This window comes from Macrotis lagotis, chromosome X, assembly GCF_037893015.1.
Source record: "Macrotis lagotis isolate mMagLag1 chromosome X, bilby.v1.9.chrom.fasta, whole genome shotgun sequence".
NCBI classification, from domain to species: domain Eukaryota; kingdom Metazoa; phylum Chordata; class Mammalia; order Peramelemorphia; family Peramelidae; genus Macrotis; species Macrotis lagotis.
In genome coordinates, this window is record NC_133666.1 from 556,496,716 (window position 1) to 556,518,021 (window position 21,306).

Consider the following 21,306-nt stretch of genomic DNA (forward strand, 5'->3'; position numbering starts at 1 on the left):
GTTGACTCACAAACCCTGTGCCATGGATGTGGGAGTTTCCTCATTTTGAATCTTTGAAATTTTTCAAAGTACACATCAGATTAGGAGAAATGCTAAAAAAAAGAAGACTTTAAACATAGTCACTTGCCACGGGACTTTGGAAAAGTGAGAAATAGGACATGAATAAGCATGGAAATATTAGTCCTTTCTATTACTATTTCCTAAAGAAGTTTGACCAATGAAAAATGGTTGACAAAATGAGGAAACTTATCTATCTCAGAAAAATGCTTAATCTCATTAGTTAGCAGAGGGACATGGTAGCTAAGGTTAATACCAATTTGGAGTTTAAGCTTGTTTTCGATCTTATGGTTATTGTTCTTCCTTTGTTCTCAAATAGGATCAAAGATATCTCAAGAGTGATGTCTTGACTTGTAAGTGAATTAGATTTGAGTGAGGTAGGACTATGCAAAGTCATTAGCTTCCCTCTTTCCTCCAGAATCATCAGAATTCAGTGGCAAGAAAAAGGCCTTGCTCGGCAATATCTGGCAATGCCCAGTGACCTTGGCCTTTCTAAATTAAGAGCTCTCCCAGGTAGCCACTCTCATTCAATGACTAATATCTAGGTAAGAACTGAGACAAAAAATGACTCAATTCACCATAATGAAAATATTAGTCTGGGAGTGGAAGACCCTCAGAGTTTCTGGAAAGAAGAAAAGACTTGTGATTTACACTCACTCTAAGTCATTAAAACCTAAAACAATCATCTTTTTCAAAGCCTGTGTTTTCAGAGCTGTATTTTGAAAATTCAGAAAACTGGACAGGACAAAAAGTAAATGGTTTCAGCTTTTAATAAAAGGAGTTAGGAGGACAGGAGGAGGAGGAGGAGGAGAAAGAAGAAGAGGCAGAGGAAGAAGAAGAAAGAGGAGGAGAAATAATAATAATAGCAGCATACAAAATCTTTTCACATAAGAAATATGTGTGACAAGATTTAACTCAAGCTATCTGCTCTGGAATTCCTTCTTCCTATATAGAGACCTTTTGCAGAACCTATGTTGTTATGGTTTGTCCTTCAAAGAAGATTAATGATGATGTCTTCACTAATTCATGACTTGGATTTAAGTGAGACAGAACCAGACCAAAGAGTAGTTACAATTTTATAATCCCATGGGCATAGTTCCAGATTATTTTCCAGAATGGTTGGATTAATTCACAATTCTGCCAATAGTGCATTAGTGTCCCAATTTTTCCAAATTCCCTCCAACAATTGTCATTTTTCTCTTCTATCATTTCAGCCAATCTGATAGGTATGAAGTAGTACCTCAGATTTGTTTTAATCTGTGTTTCTCTAATCAGTAGTGATTTAGAGCATCTCTTTCATCTCTTTCATATGGATAGCTTTGATTTCTTCTTCTGAAAACCATCAGTTCATATCCTTTTAACCATTTCTCAATTGGGGAATGACTTGTATTCTTATAAATTCAACTTAGGTCCCTATATAATTGACAAATGAGGCCTTTATCAGAGAGACTTTATGTAAAATTTTCCTTCCAACTTCCTCCTCCCTTCTAATCTTAGCAGCATTGGTTTTTATTTATGCAAAACTTTTAAATTTAATGTAATCAATATTTTTATATCCTATAGTGTTCTCTATCTCTAGTTTGGTCACAAATTCTTCTCCTATCCATAAATTTGCTTGTGATATCACCTTTTATGTTTAAATCATATATCCATTTTGAACCTATCTTGGTATGTGGTGTGAAATGTTGGTCTATACTTATCCTGCCAAACTGCTTTCCAGTTTTACTGATAGTTTTTGTCAATTAGTGACTTCTTGTCCCCAAATCTTAGGTTTGTCAAACATTGTGGTCTTTTACTACATCTGATATGTATTTTATACCTAATCTATTTCACTCACCCACCCCTCAATTTCTTAGCCAGTTCCAAATTATTTTAAAGATTGCCTTTTTGCAATACTGTTTGAGATCTGGTATTGCTTAGTCCCCTTCCTTCACATTTTTTTCCCCCACTGATTCCCTTGAGCTCCCAGGAAGGTTTGAACTAATCTAGGGTGAGGAAGAAGTGAAGGGATGAAGAGCAGAAGTGACAACAGAGGATTGGACTACATAGCAACAGCAGCAGAAGAGAATGGAACAGAGGTAGCAGCATCAGGGTCTTCCCCAACTTGATACTTAAGAAGGAAGGGAAGAGATAATGATTAGAGTGCTGATGACTGCACCCTGATCACAAGAACTTGCCTTTTGTGTCTTGACCTTCCAATCAGGGGGAAATATCTCTGAAAGATGACTGAATTTAACTGTTTCTCTCCATGTTCTTGCTTGTCATCAGGCATTCATTTAGGATTTGTTTCCTTGCTATGCTTTATTATTCCTTTTTATTCTTATATTTTGCTTTGCTTCCACAAAAAAAATGCCCAATCATAAAAGTTTTACTTTACATGGTTTACAAGTATAGAAGAGTACAGAGTTCAAGGGAAAATACATGAAGAATTTATCTGGTTAGAAAGTCTCATTTAAAAAAAAAGAAAAAAAAAGAAAGTCTCCTTTCGGGGCCGTTAGGTGGCGCAGTGGATAAAGCACTGGCCATGAAGTCAGGAGTACCTGAGTCCAAATGTGACCTCAGACACTTAATAATTACCTAGCTGTGTGGCCTTGGGCAAGCCACTTAACCCCATTTGCCTTGCAAAAAAAAAAAAACTAAAAAAAAGTCTCCTTTCCAAATAGGTGACTAGAGTGAGGGGACAGGGGCAGGGGTCGGGGTAAGGGTAGGGAAGACGGAAAAAGGTGGAGGAGGGATTTGAAAAGATGCTATGATTTTTCTCCTAATTTGCCAAATATTTCAACAGGAGTGCAGCTAGATGGTTCAGTGGATTGTGTACTAGTCTTAGAGTCAAGAGTACCTGAAATTCAAATGCAGCCTCACACTTAGAAGCTGTGTGACCCTAAGTGATCCTTTACTGCTAAACGAACAATCCGACAAATGAAATAAAGTAAAGCAAATTTCTCAACAGGCAGAACTTTAAACTGAATCCGAGGTTTCTCTTTCACATCTAGATTAGTGAACCTATTGTAATAGGATGTGGCTGATTAAATCTCCAACTCAGGGAAACAGAAGAAATGGTAAGGAGGAAGATCTGTGTTGAGGAACCTTAGATAAGAGTTGCCTCCATCCCCTTCATTGAAGGGGTGTTTGTATGCGTAAGGGTTTGATCTGAAGGGAAGTCCCCCAAACAAAGCCAGGATTTGTGGATGGCAATAATTGTCCTGAGAAAATTTGACTCCTTCCATTTGTCAAAGGAAGGGAATGGGAGGAGGGTGACTTGGGATGGGAAGGACTCCTCAGCGGTCTTTGATAGTGCCTCCTGAAAGAGATTTGGTAATCAGCTCTTTTGCCCTAGGAATGTGTTGAGTGTGTTTAGAGATCCACAGAATATTGTGCTCTGAGATTTGAAGACTTGCACTCAAGTCTTGCCTCTGATACTTGCTATGTGTCCTGAGTGAGTCACTCATTTTATATAAATCTTGGAGACTTCCTAAACTATGATTTGCTGCCTCCCCCAATCCCCCATCACAGATTATTCATGTATTCAAATATCACATCTATTTCTCTGATGGTGCTCTTAATAAAATGTTTTTAAGATAACTAAAGTTAACTCTATCGAGAGTTTTAGATACTATTTATGAGCTTCTCATTCTATCAGCACTCTTACTGCTGGCTGACTGTACTGTTGGCCTTGGCAGAGCAGATTAGGCAGCTGTCACTCATACTTGACTTTGTTCTATGGATCAATTAGTCCATTGGGTCTAGTTATCCAGGTTCCATATCCTTGGATTTGTTCCCAACTTCTCACTTCTTCATACCACGTATCCATTCGGTTGCCTAGTCTTGCAATTTCTGTTTTCACATCATGTCTTGCATCTGTCCTAATCTCTCAATTTATATGGCTACTATTCTAGTGTGGAAAAGACCATAAAATTATCCTTCCTTCCTTCCTTCCTTCCTTCCTTCCTTCCTTCCTTCCTTCCTTCCTTCCTTCCTTCCTTCCTTCCTTCCTTCCTTCCTTCCTTCCTTCCTTCCTTCCTTCCTTCCTCTCTCTCTGCAATTGGTGCTGTATCTTGCCCAGGGCAACACAGCTAATAAAGTGTCTAAGGACACATCTGAACTGAGGTCCTCTTGATTCCAGTTCTGGTGCTCTATCCATTGTACCATTTAGCTGCCCCAGGAGGGCATATTGGTTTTTTTTTATTTTGTTTTCTTTTGTTTTAGGTTTTTTTGCAAGGCAATGGGGTTAAGTGGCTTGCCCAAGGCCACACAGCTAGGTAATCATTAAGTGTCTGAGGTTGGTTTTGAACTCAGGTACTCCTGATTCCAGGCCTAGTGGTCTATACACTATGCCACCTAGCCTCCCCAGGAGGGCATATTGTAAGGGAACTTTGAGAGACCTTCTCTCAGGGCAGTTTCTTTGGGGAAATCTTGAGCAATATATATGAGTATATAAATTTGCAAGATCCAAACTCAGTCATAAATTAATGGTGCTATAGTCACACTTCTTGGTACCTAGATCTGTTATGACAGAATGCAGTCTCCATCTTTCAATAGATATAAACCCCTTTCTTGGACTTAATTCCAAAGTTAGGTATTAGGATAATGCATAATTGCTTCAAGTCATAAAAAGAGCAAGGAACAATGCAGGAAGACTGGTTTAAGCTTAACTTAATGGGTTTATTACTCTTTTTCCTGCTCAGCCCTCTCCCCACCCTAGCTAAGCAAATAAGATTTAGCATTAAGCTTTCTATGTTTAAATAAAAAGTAAGAAGGGAACTTTGGATATCCCCAGAGTGTTAGGCAGTTCACAGTCTATGTCCTCTGAGATATTACAATCCAAGATTCAAAACAGGCATGTATCCGTTAGGCAAATATCACATGCACTTTATTTCATAGAATTTTATATAACATGTTAATATGCCAAGATCATGATATAATTATTTTCCTTTCATTCATTTTGAGCATTTCTTTCAAAATCAGTTTCACACTATCTCTAATCCTTAGGTTGGGCCAGAAGGGACAAAGAAGGAAAATGGGATGAAGAGTGTATGGGGTTTGTGTGTGTGTGTGTGTGTGTGTGTGTGTGTGTGTGTGTGTGTGTGTGTTTTCTTTAGAAAGGAAGTTAATGAGGGCAATTAGGTGGTGCAGTGGATAGAGCACTGGCCCTGGAGTCAGGAGGATCTGAGTTCAAATATGATCTCTGGTACTTAATAATTACCTAGCTGTGTGACCTTGGGCAAGTCACTTAACCCCACTGCCTTGCAAAAACTAAAAAAAAAAGAAAACAGAAAGGAAGTTAATGAATGGGATCAATAAACATGAGAGATTTTTTGGGTGTGGAGGAAACTAAGATGGAAGATTTATATTTTTAGCTAGAGGACCTGAACAAGGAGAATGTAAGCATCTTGAGGGTTGGAACTGTTTTTTCGTTTTTGTCTTTATGTTGTCAGAAATCAGAAGGCCTTGTACCTAGTATGTAGCAATTGGTCAGTAAACAATTATTCGATTAAATTGATTGGAAAGGGCCAACAGAAAGAGTTTTTTATCTGGAATCATAGAACCTGGGGTAGAATGCCACTTCTGACAGTTACTATCTATGTGACCATGAACAAATTAGCTAATATCTCTGAATCTCAGTTTCTTCACCTGTAAAATAATGGGGTTGGATTAGATAATAATCTTTGACATCTCCTTTCAGTTCAAAATGTAAGATCTTGTGATTCTGGCTCTGACCCTTATAATCAAGTTACTTCCTTTTCCCAGGTCTCAGTTTCCTCATTTGCAAAATGATGGCAGGATGATTCCTAAATTCCTCCCAACTCTATATTCCAAATCAATGGAGAAAGAGGAGACTGCATTTTCCCCCCAACAAATGGTTAAAAGTCTTATTTTAAAATCACAGAGTTGCCTAACACTGTCTTTCATTTAGGTTGTAGCTTTGAACAATAAGAGTTATTCAGGGAAAGCTATTCACTTTGATAGTACTCTTAGTGATGAACAATAAAGATAAGTCAAAAGGGGGATCTGTGGACTCATCCCAGAAAGAGAAGCAAGAGGAATAAGTATTTACAGGAAGATTTTTAAAGGAAAAGCTCATAAATCCATAAAAATTCCAACACTGACTTTCTGGAAAAAATTTCCAAATAGGAACAGAAAGTTCCAAAGCATTGATGCTGTAGAACAGAGTGAACAATGGAAGATGTTGGTGAATCAGTTCAGGCCAAGCCATATCCCTCATTCCTTCTGTGTCCCAAAGCACCTGCCAACACCTGTACTCCCCTCCTCAGATGCACAATCACTCTCTACCCAAGGGATATAACCTCATTTTTCTATTCAGTTTTTATTCATTGCTTCTAGGTATAAAAGTGCCATGTTATATGATATTTTCCTGTATCCAAAGCTTGATTTCCGAGCTACATTGAGAAACCAGGTGAACAAAAGAACTTTTGGTGATCATTTATAGCTCTAGAGGAAAAAAGGAGAAAGCAGTCCAGGGGAGGCAGCAGGATCTATATTATAGACCCTGAAGATTGCCACAAAATGGCCTTTCCTTTACTGGGCTTCATGTATTGTCAATACATATAGGAGCTATCAAAATGGGTATAGCCTTGCTTGGGTGAAGGATGAAGGGTACTTGGAATCTTGGACCTAGGAGGGTAGAGAGGAAAGAGGGAAATGTCCAGTTTTAACATGGAAAGGAAACATGTTAGCTTGAAATGAGCTTGAAGACAGGACTTGGCCCCAAGGCAATGTGGTAGGCCCATGTTCTGGAACCAGTACTAGGTAGATGAAAGCAAACTAGAAAGCTGGATCAACACTTGATGCCTAGATCAGAAGTAAAGTCAAATTTCCAGTATCTACATGTTGCTAGTATCTAAGATGAAATCAGAATTTGTTGACTCTAATTTCTTTTTTTTTGCTTACTTATTTTACATTATTACAATAATCTTGTTGTGAGAGTAATCATAAACCCCCCTCCCCCCAACAAAGATGAGAAACCTAAAGAGTAGTGAGAGATAAAACAAAAGTGTACTTCAGTCCGTGTTCAGATTCCAGTAGCTCTGTCTCTGGTATGAATTGCCTTCCCCATCATAGCACCAGAGAAGCTGCTTTTTCCCACAGTTGCTATTACTATGTATATTTCCCTCCATTCTATTCCCCTCCACTATCATCTATTCCATTCTCTCTCTTCTTTCATCCTGTCCCTGGTCAGAAGTGTGTTGTATCTGAGTACCTTCTCCCATGATCTTCCCTCTCCTCTATCGCCTACTTCCCCCTTCCCTCCCCCATTCCCCCTTATCCTATCCTCTTCTTGTCATTTTTTCTCTAGGATAAGATGGATTTCTATACCCTATTATATTATTTCCTCTCTGAGCCATTTCTGATGGGAATAAAGTCTCATTCATTTCCCCTTGCTTTCCCCCCATTCCACTCCATTGTAAAAGCTTTTTCTTGACTCTTATGTGAAATATTTTAGCCCCTTCTTCCTCTCCTTTCTCTCCCTCCCAGTACTTTCCTTTATCAATCTTTGACTCCATCTTTTTACTATATTATACCATTATATTCAGCTCCTTTCTGTGCCTTGTCTATATATGCTCCTTCTAACTGCTCTTCTAAATGAGAAAGTTCATATGAGTTATCAGTATCTTCTTCCCATGCAGAAATACAAACAGTTCAACATCATTAAATTCCTCATAATTAGTCCTTCTTGTCCACCCCTTCTGTGGTTTCCCCGAGTTCTGTACTTGGAGATCAAACTTTCAAAGTCCCGTTTCATTGAAAGTCCATCTTTTCCTCTGAAAGAGGATGTTCAGGGTTTTTTGTTTTATTAAAGATTTTATTTATTTTGAATTTTACAATTTTCCCCCCAATCTTACTTCCCCCCCCCCAAAAGTAATTTGTCAGTCTTTACTTTGTTTCCATGTTGTACATTGTGAGGATGTTCAGTTTTGCTGGGTAGTTGATTCTTGGTTGTAAACCAAGATCTTTTGCCTTTCGGAATATCATATTCCAAGCCCTATGAGCCCTTAATGTAGATGCTGCCAGATCCTGTGTAATGCTGACTATAGAGCAACAGTAGTTGAATTGCTTGTTTCTGGAAGCTTTTAGTATTTTATCTTTGACTTGGGAGTTTTAGAGTTTGGCTATAATATTCCTGGAAGTTTTTCTTTTGGGATCTCTTTCAGGAGTTGATTGGTGAATTCCCTCAATTTCTATTTATACTCGGCTTCTAGGACCTCAGGGAAATTCTGCTGAATTATTTCTTGAAAAATAAAGTCTAGACTCTTTTCCTGGTCATGACTTTCAGGTAGCCCAATAATTTTTAAATTATTTCTCCTGGTTCTGTTTTCAAGGTCAGTTGTTTTTCCAATGAGATATTTCACATTTTCTTCTAATGTGGGTTTTTTTGGCATTGTTTTATTTCTTCCTGAGTTCTCACAAAGTCATCAGCTTCCTTTAGTTCCATTCTGCGTTTGAAGGATTAATTTATTCAGAGAACTTTTTTATCTCCTTTTCCAACTGGCCAGTTCTGCTTTTTAAGGCATTCTTCTCATTTGCCTTTTATGTTGCTTTTTCCATTTGGCCTAGACTGGTTTTTAATATTTTTATTCAGTATTTTTTGTATTTTTTTCATCAAGTTGCTGACTTGGTTTTCATGACTTATCTGCATTGCTCTCATTTCACCTCCTAATTTTTCTTCTATCTCCCTTAATTGCTTTTCAAAGTCTTTTTTTGAGCTCATCCATGGCCTGAGCCCATTTTCTATTTCTCTTGGAGGTTTTGGATACAGAAGCTTCAATTTTTTTGTCATCTAAGTATGTATTTTGATCCTCCATGGAACCAAAGCAATTTTTCTATGGTTAGATTATTTTTTTTCTGTTCTTTGCTTATTTCCTCAGTCTATGACTGATGTACTTACCACACTTCCAAGGCTTTGGGGGGATTTTGGGACAACGCACAGAGACCTTAATTCCTCCAAGGCCTTATGAGAGACTCTGCTCTCTTGCCTGTGTTCAGGCCCTCCCCTCTGCCCTGGAGCTATGAGGATGGTCCCTGCTCAGCTATACTGGTATTGTGGGGGCCCAGACTGTAATCTGGATCTGAGTGTGGGCATACAGCTGAATCCTGCCCCAGGGAGAGGCAAGAGACCTATGCAGTCTCCCCTGGCCCCCTTACCATCTATGGGCTGAAAGCTTTGGACATGCTGGGTGACCCTACCGACTCCTGCTGCAGGGTCTCACCGCAGGGCTACTCTGAGGCTCTTCACTCACTCTGGTGTGGCAGAATTCTCCCACTACTCCTTCCAGCTGTCCTGGATGATCCCTGGACCAAGAGGTCTGGAAACTTCTCCCTCTGCCATGGACCCAGGCTCCTGGCCCATCTGTGCTGCACTGTGACTTTTTCCAACCCCTGGTCCCAGTGGAACAGACCTTTCCTGCAGAAATTCTAAGTTTTCTTGGTCTGGGAAATTGTATCACTCAGTCTTTCTGTGAGTTCTGCTCCTCTAAATTTTGGCTAGAATCATAATTTGATGGCTTTTGGAGTTTTTGAGGAACAAGTTTCTGGGAATGCCTGCCTTCATCTTGGCTCCACCCCACCCCATGACTCTAATTTCAACCTTCTATCTAGCTGTTTCTGCCTTCTCATCCAAAGTCTCTTCCATTATCCTATATGGATTAGTGGGCTAGATAAAGGCAAAAAGGCAAAGCTCATACTTGGGGGTGAGATCATTGTCTCTATCAGTTTAGCAGAATTTCTGGTCTTTCTATGTGAAAGTAGTGCCATGGAAACCTTAAGAGGGGTCTTGAAGCAAAGTCTTCATATGGTGCTTCAGTATCTATTTTCCTGTTGCTATAAAACTTTAAAGGGGGTTAGTGAGAGAAGAATGAAGGAAGAATCAACTAATGCTGCCTTCATTCTCTCCTGGTTCTATTATTCTCCTTTGGATACAGTCTGACCCTGTAAAGTTGGAAAAAAATGGCAACTAGGTAGTTACCCCTTGGTACACAGGGGATCTGAATACACATAATGCTAGCTCCTTCTCAAACTTAGAGACAATCAAGTCACAGAATCTGATGTGCCTTTAAAGGACTTCTGAGGCCACTGGTGCCCATCCCTGTATGTGAAAATTTCACCTAAAGTATACCTGAGAGATTGGTAGATTCACATTGGTCTTCTAGTCAGAAATATCAGAGACATACTGCATTGTGACCCTAAGTCTGTAACTTAACCTATCTCAGTCTTATTTTCCTCATCTATAAAATGGAGATAATGACACCTACCTCCAGGGTTATAGTGAGAGTAAATTGAGATAATATATGTACAATATTTGCAAATCTTAAAGAACTACATTTACTTGGGACATAGGCTGTCACTTAGTACACAAATTTATTTATTTAAATTTATTTTTTAAAATTTTACTTCATTTATTTTAACATCTATTTTAAAAAATTTGAGTTTCAAATTCACTACTTTTTAGCATCTAATCCACTCACTGAGAAGGCAGACAATATGATATCAATTATGCATGTGAAGTTGTTTAAAACATTTCCATATTAGCCTTATTGCAACAAAAATTTTTTTTAGGTTTTTGCAAGGCAAATAGGGTTAAATAGCTCACCCAAGGCCACACAGCTAGGTAATTATTAAGTGTCTGAGACTGGATTTGAACCCAGGTACTCCTGACTCCAGGGCCAGTGCTTTATCCACTGCACCACCTAGCCACCCCAACAAAAATTATTAAAAGGCAAGCAAAGTAATAGAAAACATGCTTCCAAAACAGAGAATAAAAGAAAAAGAAATAAATTTATTTAACTTTATTATATATTTAAAGGGAAGAGCAAGTTGTACAAAATAGACTTGCATTTTCATATGCAATAATCTTTTTATACTATGTTATAGAAATGTGTTTTATTCCATAAATTACTTTTTTAAATGCTTGTTTAAAAGTAAGAAAATATGTCTTTAAAATCAGTTTATCGGTTCTCTTTCTGGATACAGATGAATTTTTCATTGTGAAACCTTTGGAATTATCTCAATAAGCATTTATTAAGCATTAATAATTTGCCAGACATTGAACTAAACATTGCAAATAGGAAAGGCAAAAACAGTCTTCAAGGAGCTCCCATTGCAATGGACTAGACAACATATATGATATATAGAGAGAAGATTCTAGGTGTTGTGGGTTGTCTGTCATGCTTGAAGAGGGTCACTGACATCAGGAAGGGGATTTCGTGACCTGCAAGTGAATTGGATTTAAGTGAGATGGGGCTGGACATAGCCACAGCCTCACTCTCTCTTCCAGAGCCTACTGGTTTTAGTAGAAAGACATGAATCAGAATGATTGGAGATGACCCCAGAAGAGGTGAGAATCCTTGATCTTGTACTCTGTCTGAGCAGACAGATATGCAAAGTGATCTCTGAAGAAAGGCCTATTAGGGATGGGACTGAGCAAGGCCTCCTGCCAATGATGGGATCTGAGGTTGAAATGCTCCAAGGCATTTCAGGCATGCAAGACAGTCAGTAAAGAGGTTTGCCATGGAGGGAGGGAGGGAGGGAGGGAGGGAGGGAGAGAGAGAGAGAGAGAGAGAGAGAGAGAGAGAGAGAGAGAGAGAGAGAGAGAGAGAGAGAGTGTTTCAAGCTTGAGGAACAACAGGTAGAACAGTGTAGCTGTACATAGAACATGGAGGAGAATCCAGAACACTAGAAAAGTAGGAAAGGCCAAGTCGTAAAGAGCTTCAAATACCAACAGAAGATTTTTGTAATTAATTCTAACGATAATAGGGAATCACAGGAGTTGCTGAGTAGGAGAGTGCCAAGATCAGGTCTGAGCTTTAGAAAAATCATTTCAGGGGCGGCCAGATGGCACAGTGTATACAGCACCAGCCCTGGAGTCAGGAGTACCTGAGTTCAAATTCAGCCTCAGACACTTAATAATTACCTAGCTGTGTGGCCTTGGGCAAGTCATTTAACCCCATTTGCCTTGCAAAAACCTAAAAAAAAAGGAAAAAGAAAAATCATTTTGGCAGTTGAGTGGGTGATGATGTTTGTCCTTCATTCTCGAAGAAGACCATGACATCAGGGAGGTGATACTTTGACAAGCAATGAATTGGATTTGAGTGAGAGTTTACTGTGACTGGAGTTGGCCTTGGATATGAGGCAACCAGGCTTAAGTGACTTGCCCAAGGTCACACAGCTGTGAATGTCAAGTGTCTGAGGCTGGATTTGAATTCTGGTTCTCTTGAATCCAAGGTCAATGCTCTACCCACTGTGCCACCTAGCTGCCCTTCATCTGAGTGAGTGATTGAAGCAGGAAGACTTCACTCCCAACTACAGGGAGATGAATTATAAAGCTATTCAGAAAGTCCAGTTGAGAGATGATGAGGGTCTATACTAGGGCGTTGGCTGTATTAGTTGCTGTTGTTTGTTCTTCATTTTCAAGAAGAAAAATGTCTTGACTTACCTGTTAATTGTATTAAATGAGGTAAAATTGCACAAAATCATCATTCTCTCTCTCTCTCTCTCTCTCTCTCTCTCTCTCTCTCTCTCTCTCTCTCTCTCTCTCTCTCTCTCTCTCTTCCAAAATCATCAAAGTCTAGTGGCAAGACAAAAGTCAGGATGACTAGCAATGGCCCAGGATACAATGAATGACCTTGACGTCTTCAATATCTAACCAAGCTCTAAGTGTTCCAGTCTTCATGGCCATATAACAGGAACATGTGGTGCGAGAGCATCACGTGAGACAAAGCTGAGCCCTACCTCTGATTGCAAAACATTGAGCAATACTTTCACAATTACAGGTGAGGTTCAACTTGGCCTCATCCACCTCCTCTTCACTACACATTCCCTGCCATTGGAATAAATTGTTCTTTTCTGCCCATTCTGATAGGGGAAGTCTTCACTGGGTAAATATCCATCTAACTCACCAATGGGTTTAAGGTCTATTGGCTACAGATACAAGAGTTATTATAATGGTGGAAAGGGCAAAATTTAACAACAGGTAGGATATAAAGCAGGAGTGAAGTTTGAGAGAAGTTGTAAGATTAGGAGACAAGGAGGATAATGGTGCTCTTGGCAGAAACAGGAAAGTTGGAAAGAGGGGAGGATTTAGGGGAAATATAATGAATTCTGTTTGGGATATGTTGCTTTTTAAATATCTTCATTGTTACTTTCTGAATTCAGACTGGAGTTAACTGTGTATAAAATCACACAGTCAGTTTTTATTATTGTTTCATAATAATCTTTGGTATATTATGGCAGAGTATATATTCATCTCATAATAATGCATTTTTATATAATAATTAGTAAGCAATCTCCAGTTATTAACATGAATTTATAGGATTTTATTTTCATTATCTTATGCCAAATCTCTCTCTTCTGTACCACATTTTACATTTCAGTCCTTTGGAATAGGCATTATTTTAAAACAAAACTTTTCCTGGATAGATGTTTCAATTCAATAAACAGAGGTACCAGTATCTCTGTAAGTCTATTTTTTCTTTTTTTCTTTTTGAGGAGTTGAGGTGAAGCTTTTGAAAAATTACAAAATATCAATTGCAGTGGAAGTAACACTGAATTTAGAGCCAAAGGACCTGAGTTTAAATACTGATTCTGCTCCTTAATTACTTGTATGACTTTGGGCAGGTCACTTCAAGCTCTTTGACCCTCATTTTCTTGAACTCTCAAATAAGGAGTGACCATCTGGTTTATAAGGTCCTTTCCAAGTCTAAGTATAGGATCTTTGATTGGGAACTAGAAGGGACTCCCCCCCCCCCCGGTCCCCCTCTCTTTAAATATGAAGAAACTGGGGCTCAGAGAAGTTATTTGACTTGCCCTAGATCTGATCATTGGGCATATCAATCCTGAATTAGGGCTCTTCCACAGTACTACACTCATTTGTGCTCCTTTGACTTGTCTGAAACCCAAGCCCTGTGAATCTGTCCTGATTCCTTGAACACCTATTAACCCTTAGTTCAGTCCCACCTAGGACAAAGCAAAGCTGGGAAGTAGGTACTATTTTTATCCCCATTTTTCAGATGAGGCACTGAGATTTACTCAGGATCACAAAGCTAGTATCTGAAGCAGGATAAAAACTCAGTTCTTACTGACTCTAATTCCTGTGCCATGTGGTTGTCAATGGTGGGCACGATGGTGTGGGCACAGGGAAAGGGATGCTTACTTGACAGAATTGTTTGGGTGAGGTTGGTTCCCTCATGAAACCAATTGAGGACTAATATGGAAAAAGTTGAAGTGTATATAAGAATGACAGGATCAGCAGTGGTCTGGAAAAGGGAATGGGGTTAGAGAAGAATGGGAAGAAAGAAGTTTTTGCCAGTGTACTTTATGCTGGATCTCAGGATTAGAGATTTGGTCCTCTAAATTTGTTCTGTAAATGTTGATTTAAGGTTAATTTATAATCCTGAAAATCTGCATTCATTAAAAGACATGGATCACATTTTATGAGACTATTCAACCCCTAAAACTCTAAGCAGGCAGCAGCTGCCAGGTACACTACCTAGCAACCAAGTCCTTTGAAGCTTTGTCATATAATTGTCACTTTTTTTAATAGAATTCTGCGGCTAGTAAAGGACCTCCAAAAATTGACTTCTACCTATCTCCCTTACTTACTCTTGGCAAAATACCACTGAAGAAAAATAGGGTTTTTTTTCCTCTGATGAAATGTTTTTCAGGAAGATTATGTTATACAATCTTGCACATCCAGAAGGTGATTTCTTCTGTAAAAATCAAAATCCCCAACTTCAATTTCAGTCAGTTTTCGGGGCGGGGGACTTCCACTACATCAGAGGTTCTTAACTTAGGGTTCATGTTCATTCTTTCAGAGGAGTTGATAAATTGTTGACTTCTTCATTTGGTATAGTGGCCTTCCCAATCTCGTTTTCAAATTATAGAATATAAACACCCTGAATTTTTCATTCCAGATCCCATTTTTCAGTCTAATAAATACTAACTGTACTCAACACCCACCTTAACATTTTATCTGATTGGAATACCTGAAGTGGTCCTTTCTGTAGTTTTCCATTTCCTTCTCCAGCTCATTTACACATGAAGAAACTGAGACCAACAGGGTTAAGTGACTTGCCTAGAGTCACAAAGCAACCAAGTGTCTGAGGTCACATTTGAACTAATGCAGATGAGTCTTCATGACTCTAGGCCCAGCATTCTATTCACTATACCACCTAGCAACCCAGTCCTCTTCTGGCCTTCCATAATCAAAAGACTAGAAGAAGCCTTCCAGAACTCCTCTACTATGTCCTTTTATCTATTTTGAGATGGCTCTCATGGCCCCCTTTCATGGTAAGAATTTTTTTAAAGGACATGAAAACCCCTTGAATCCTTCTTGCTTTTTAATTAGGATACTTGTTTAGGAGTCAGAAGAACTGGGTTCTGCGTCATTTAAACTCTTTCACCTCAGTTTCCTCTTATCTATAAAATGTCTAGACTTGCAGGACTGTTGTGAGCATCAAATGAGATGATGAATATGAAAATATCTTGAAAATAGGAAGGCCATATAGAGATGTCAATGATTTATTATAGTTATCCTTGGTAAAAAGATCATGACAACTACAAATAATAGATACTTGATAAATCTTTATTGAATGAATGAAAAAACAATACTTGTTAATTGGAAAATGAAATAACTAAAATTTTTAAAATAAAACTTGCCTTTTCCTTAATCATACTCTCATTAGATATCCTCTCCATACAGGTATATCCTCCATATAATTATCCTCATTAAAATATTCCTTTTGATCACCTTTTTTGGTAATAATAAGGTCTGTGATTTTTTTTCCCAAGCATTTAGTATAGTCCCCTTTTTCATATATTTTGAGAACTAATATGTCAGTATTTTCAATATTATGTTTTTCACCCAGCACATATCTATGGATATACTCCAACACCCGACTACAAAAGAGTTTACAAACAAGTATACATTAAAAATTCATGATATAATTGATTGCCATATCTGTCAACTTTGCCATAAAATCAAGTTCCTAATATGGTTTCCAGGCTCATTTGATTTCCTCATTGTTGTGATTGACTTAAATCAGTAAAACTTTCTTATCAAATGGAACTAAAATGCATCAATACCTGTTCTTTCATCAACTTGCTATTCTTTATATTTATATTTTGTCTAAATAGTTGCAGGCTATCTTCTCATTTTTATTCTTTCTCTTAAATTTGGTGTTGATTTTGATCTTTCCTCTAAGAAGTCATTAGTCTGACTGTACCTCAAGTCTGCTGATTAAGAAATTATTCCCATATAAGTATTCAATCATTTTTTTCTGTTAGAAAATCAGTTTCATTTTTTGTAATATTATTTGTTTCATGTTCAGTGTTTCATCACTTTCTAGGTATGAGGTTTCTATACAGGTGAAAAGCCTTTGGTTCCTCTCATTTTGTAGTTCTGAACTATGTTTTCCAACATCTTCTTACCATCTACCCCTACCCCTTAGTATTTAAATCATTAAATATACGATGATTTAATTAGGAGAGGCTTTTTAATTTCTCCGTAGACTTATTCTACCTACTGTTGGCAATTAGACCACAATTAACTTCATCATGGTTTTTATGCAAAAGTTTCTCATGAACTCTATAATATAGAATGATCAAGATTTCACAAAAGGATGTTTTCAATTTCCTTTGTACAAAAAATAAAAGCATTTGTGCCAACTCCTTTTTAAAATTTCTCCAAAGAGAACCTTTGAGTAATATTGCTTCACCTTCCTTCTTGTCTTTTAAATTAATTTATAAAAAAATAATGCCAAGAGGGAGATATGAAATTGCTCCCCTCAGTAGTACATTCAATTATTGATCACTAAACAAATTTCTAACAAATAGACAACCAGCAAATTAAATTAATGATTTTAGATAATATAAATAACTATGGGACCTTAGAATCTTCTGTTACTTTCCTAGCACTCTATCACCTTCACTGAGGAAACCAAAGGAGACCAACTATAGAGGACTCTGGACAACTTTTATATATTTGTTTATTTCACGGATTTCTGTGGTCAAAGAATTCATCACTGAATGATTAGACATCACACAGTGATGAGTCAGTATGATGAGCCAGTGAATGAATGATTTAAAAAAATCTTGATCCAAGGCTTAGTTTTATTTTCTCTGATGTTATAGAACCATTGAAGCATTTAAAGTTTTTTTTTTTTTTGCCTTTATTTTTGTTTTGGTGTCAGCATTAGTCACACAGCTTCTTTTGCAAATAGACCATCTTTGTTCCTCAAGGGTTAGTCACCACCTAAAAGCACATATTGGAACAATATACCCCTAGGAGGATGTTCATGTTGTACCCAGTGGGAAAATATAAAACCATGACATTTTCCCACCAGCTGTCAGTCAATCCACAGGCTCATGCTTAATTATTATGGTTTCTAGGATCATAGTTTTACTTTGACTGATACTAACAATACTACAGTAAACTGCATTTATCCAGAATGATAGTGGAATGGGTTCATCTGATTAATTGACTATTTTAGTTAATTGTTACCTTATTCAACCTTCATAGGGTATAATTTTTTTCATAAATGAATACAGTAAGATCAGAATACACAGTAAAATACAACAAAGCATTTATTCTTTCTTGATGATTCTGAAGACCCTTGAATAGTTCTCAAGGTCACTGAGAACCTTTTAACACTGGATCTCATGATCTTTTGGCAATCTTTATCTTTCTTGACCTCTGTTGACTCACTTTCCTTCTTAATATTCCATCAACTTTTATGGCATCACATATTCCCTGATTTCTTGTTCTTCTTATCATATTTCCCTAATGGTGAATACTCAGTATCATTGCTGCTGCTGCTAATAACTACTCCAGGGACAAGGACAGAAGCAAGCAATAGCTCAGTGTAAAGAACACTGTCTCTGTAGTCAGAAGACCTGAGTTCTAATTCATTTTGGACATTTATTTCTTAAGTGATCTTGGACAAGTCAATTAACTTCCCTAGGATTCAGTTTCCTTAACTATAAAATGAAATAATTGGACTAGATGATCTCTGAAGTCCCTTCAAGTTCTAAATGTTCCTCTGCCACCAGATATTCAATTCAGATAGGTAGTACTCTGAACTGGATTCATTATCACAAGTGGATCATCATTTTCTCTCCTTACTGGCACACACATGTGTGTAAACTGAGTAGCTACACAAGATATCCCTTAGACTAAAAGTAATATTAGGAAGATCCTACAAGAATAACAGCATAAGAGAGAAAACCCAAGATTAACATTATAAGCATCAAAATGACGTGGGTTTCCAGCTCTAGCTTCTTATCCACTCTCTTACTCAGACTTTTTCCAATTCTGACCAAATACTCTCTCCCCATTAATACACTCACTACTGCTCATTCTCTATACCCCAAGTATCTAGCTTGATAATCACATCCTTTCCAAGTTTTAAATACCAATTCTACATATGTTTCATGCATACACACACAATCACATGTGCATGTGTGCAACTTTGGCTTCTTTGTTTGAAGACTTTTACTACTGGTTTTTGTTTTTGGCTATTTGTCGCTTTCCAGAAAGTCTAAATTTCTATGGAATTCCCAGAATGTTTATTTACTCCACATGGAAAGATCCAATAATCCTCCTTTGTGCTTCCTTCCTACAATTCCTCCAATGCAATCTAGAGCTGCTGGCACATATCATGGGCACTGTAGTTCTTCTAGTTTTCAAAAAGATACTGTGATCTGTGCCTGGGCATCCTGGGAAATGTATTTTCCCACCTTGGCTCTGCTTGTGTATGTGACTATATATATATACATACATATATATATATATGTGTCATATATACTTACAAATATCTATTGCTTATATAATGTGTGATATATGCGTATAACATAATGTATGCTTATTGTACATGTAATGGATTTGTATATGTGTAGATTAATTTAAGGTTTTGATGATTGTCTATACTTAAGAAAGTGATGAAGAAAATGTTTATTATGCATATTAAAAACAAAAGCATATCATGTATACATTTTTTCCCTGGAGAACTAGGTGTTAAACTTTTACCAGCCTTTCTTTACCTAGGACTTCCTGACTCCAAGATGAGCTTTCCACCTACCATCTCTTTTTTTTTCCCATCATGGACCTTTTAACAGTCTAGTGAAGATTATGAATTGGCCCCATTCTCTCCACTCACACCACTAACCCTTTCTCTTAATAATATGTGACTACTATAGAGCAATAAATGTAAGCAAGTTTTACCATGTCTGTTTTTTCATTCATTCCTGCCTGCAGTGGGATAGAAGGCTCATTTTTATTGAACAAAAAGATGAAGAAAAAATGGAAGAAAATGCTAAATTTAAGTTAGAGGTTAGTGAAAATATAGAATTTATTTTCCCATCCAAGTTTACACTCCCCTGAAATCCATACATGCAGCACTAGAGGTCTGTGGACCTCAGGCTAAGAACCCCTCTACTACACTGTCTACTATGATGCTTGGTACATAAATGCTTGCAGATTGATTGATTCCAATCAGTGGTATAAAAAGAGGGTTATGGGTAATGAAGAACCCTTCTTTCCTTAGGAAATGCTTTCCATGAAGGAATTTTTTTTAATTTAAAAGAATTTTTGAATTTTGGGATTTAATAAAATAACTGCTCAATACATTTGAATTTTCAGTTAAATCAACTACCCAAGTATACAGCTATAAAATGAGGGAGGATGTCGCTAGATGACTATTCTGAGTATAACAGGGACCTGGCCAATAAAAGCTCTGTCCTTGGGGCATATATAGGTTGCTCTGTTGACTGTCAACCCACAAAGAAGAAACTGTGGAGACTGCTCACAGAGAAGTGTGGTAGCACATACTGGAAGGGCTCTCCTCAAAGAAGGCCTGACCCAACTCTAAAAATCTATTTCCCAAGAGCAGAGAAGCATTTAGCAGTTTTTCCACCAATCAGGAGTCATATCTCCTTTTGTGTATATAGAACTATATAAAATACTCCAGATTTGGGTATACAATAAAAAGTATTTGTGGATTTTGGTCAATTCTAAGTTTCATATGAATTCCCATGAGCCCCTAACTTAAAGTTTTATTCAAACTAGAATTTTGATACTTAGAAAATCAGTATTAAGTTTTATGGTTTCATAATTTGCTTTTTCACTCAGGTATTTTGCATGTTAAATTAGTTTCTAGTCTGAGTTCAAATCATTTCAGAAGATGAATCTGGATAAAAGTCTAATAATTCCAAATGTGTGAAGAAATTCATAATGAAAGAAAAACTTAATTCGAAGTTTCAGTTCATAATCCTTCTCTTCACTCATACCATTAACTCCTCCTCCTAATAACATCTGATCATCTACTGCAGAAAAATAAAAGTGAGCAAGTTTTAGCATTTGTTCAATTTTTTTTTATTCACTCCTGTCTGTAGCAGGAAGGAAGGCTCATTTTTTAAAATAGGTTGAGATTAAGTGATCTGTCCAAGGTCACACAGCTAATATTAAGTGGGGTCCTCCTGACTCCAGCACTAGTGCTCCATTCAGTATTCTACCTAGCTACCCCTAGACTCATCTTAATTAAATGAGAAGCTGAAAGTTATCATAGTGCTTTGTCCCTCTTAGGGACATAATGCCATTGGTTCAGTTCTCATGCTTCTCATAGTTAGAACTTTCCCATGAAGGAAAGTAGAGGCAACCAGTCAGATGGATTTGAGTCCTACCTGTGATGCAAATGCATGACCATAAATAAGGGTCATCTAACCTCTCAGTTCTGTAGGCAATTCTCTAGGGATGTAAATTGCTGAGAATATGTTGACTGCATTGATGGAGAAAGTTTCTTCTAGGAGTTCTCATGTCCTTGAGATCATCTATACTCTTTTTCCCTGTCAGGGAGCCCAGATATTCCCATCTAGATCTACTTATTTCAAGGAATCAAAGAACCTTAGAGTTGTATGGAAGTCAAAGTGGTCTTCCAGTCTATGTTTGAAAACTCTGGTGAGATGATGTTCATTATATCACTTTCAAGTGTTTTATATATGTGATCTTAATTGATCCTCATAACAACTCTATGAGTTTATAATAAGCACTATATTTTTTTACAGATCTTCATTTTACAGATGAGGAAACTGAGGATCTGTGAGGTTAAGTGACTTGCCCTCAATCACATGGCTAGGATTAGATAGGATTTGAACTCAATCTTCTGACTGAATTTCTAGCACTTTATTAATTAGGAGAAGTTATTTCCTCTTGAGAAGGTGGGAATGGGGAAGCAACTCAATGAG

At 37.5% G+C, this 21,306-nt stretch overlaps 1 long non-coding RNA gene across 1 annotated transcript; it reads left to right on the top strand.

Moving 5' to 3' along the window:
* The first annotated feature begins 14,524 nt into the window (after positions 1-14,524).
* Positions 14,525-20,324, top strand: LOC141497867 (uncharacterized). The gene is made up of 3 exons (XR_012471474.1): positions 14,525-15,357; positions 19,322-19,396; positions 20,195-20,324. It is a non-coding gene; the product is annotated as an uncharacterized LOC141497867 (long non-coding RNA).
* The last annotated feature ends 982 nt before the right edge of the window (positions 20,325-21,306 follow it).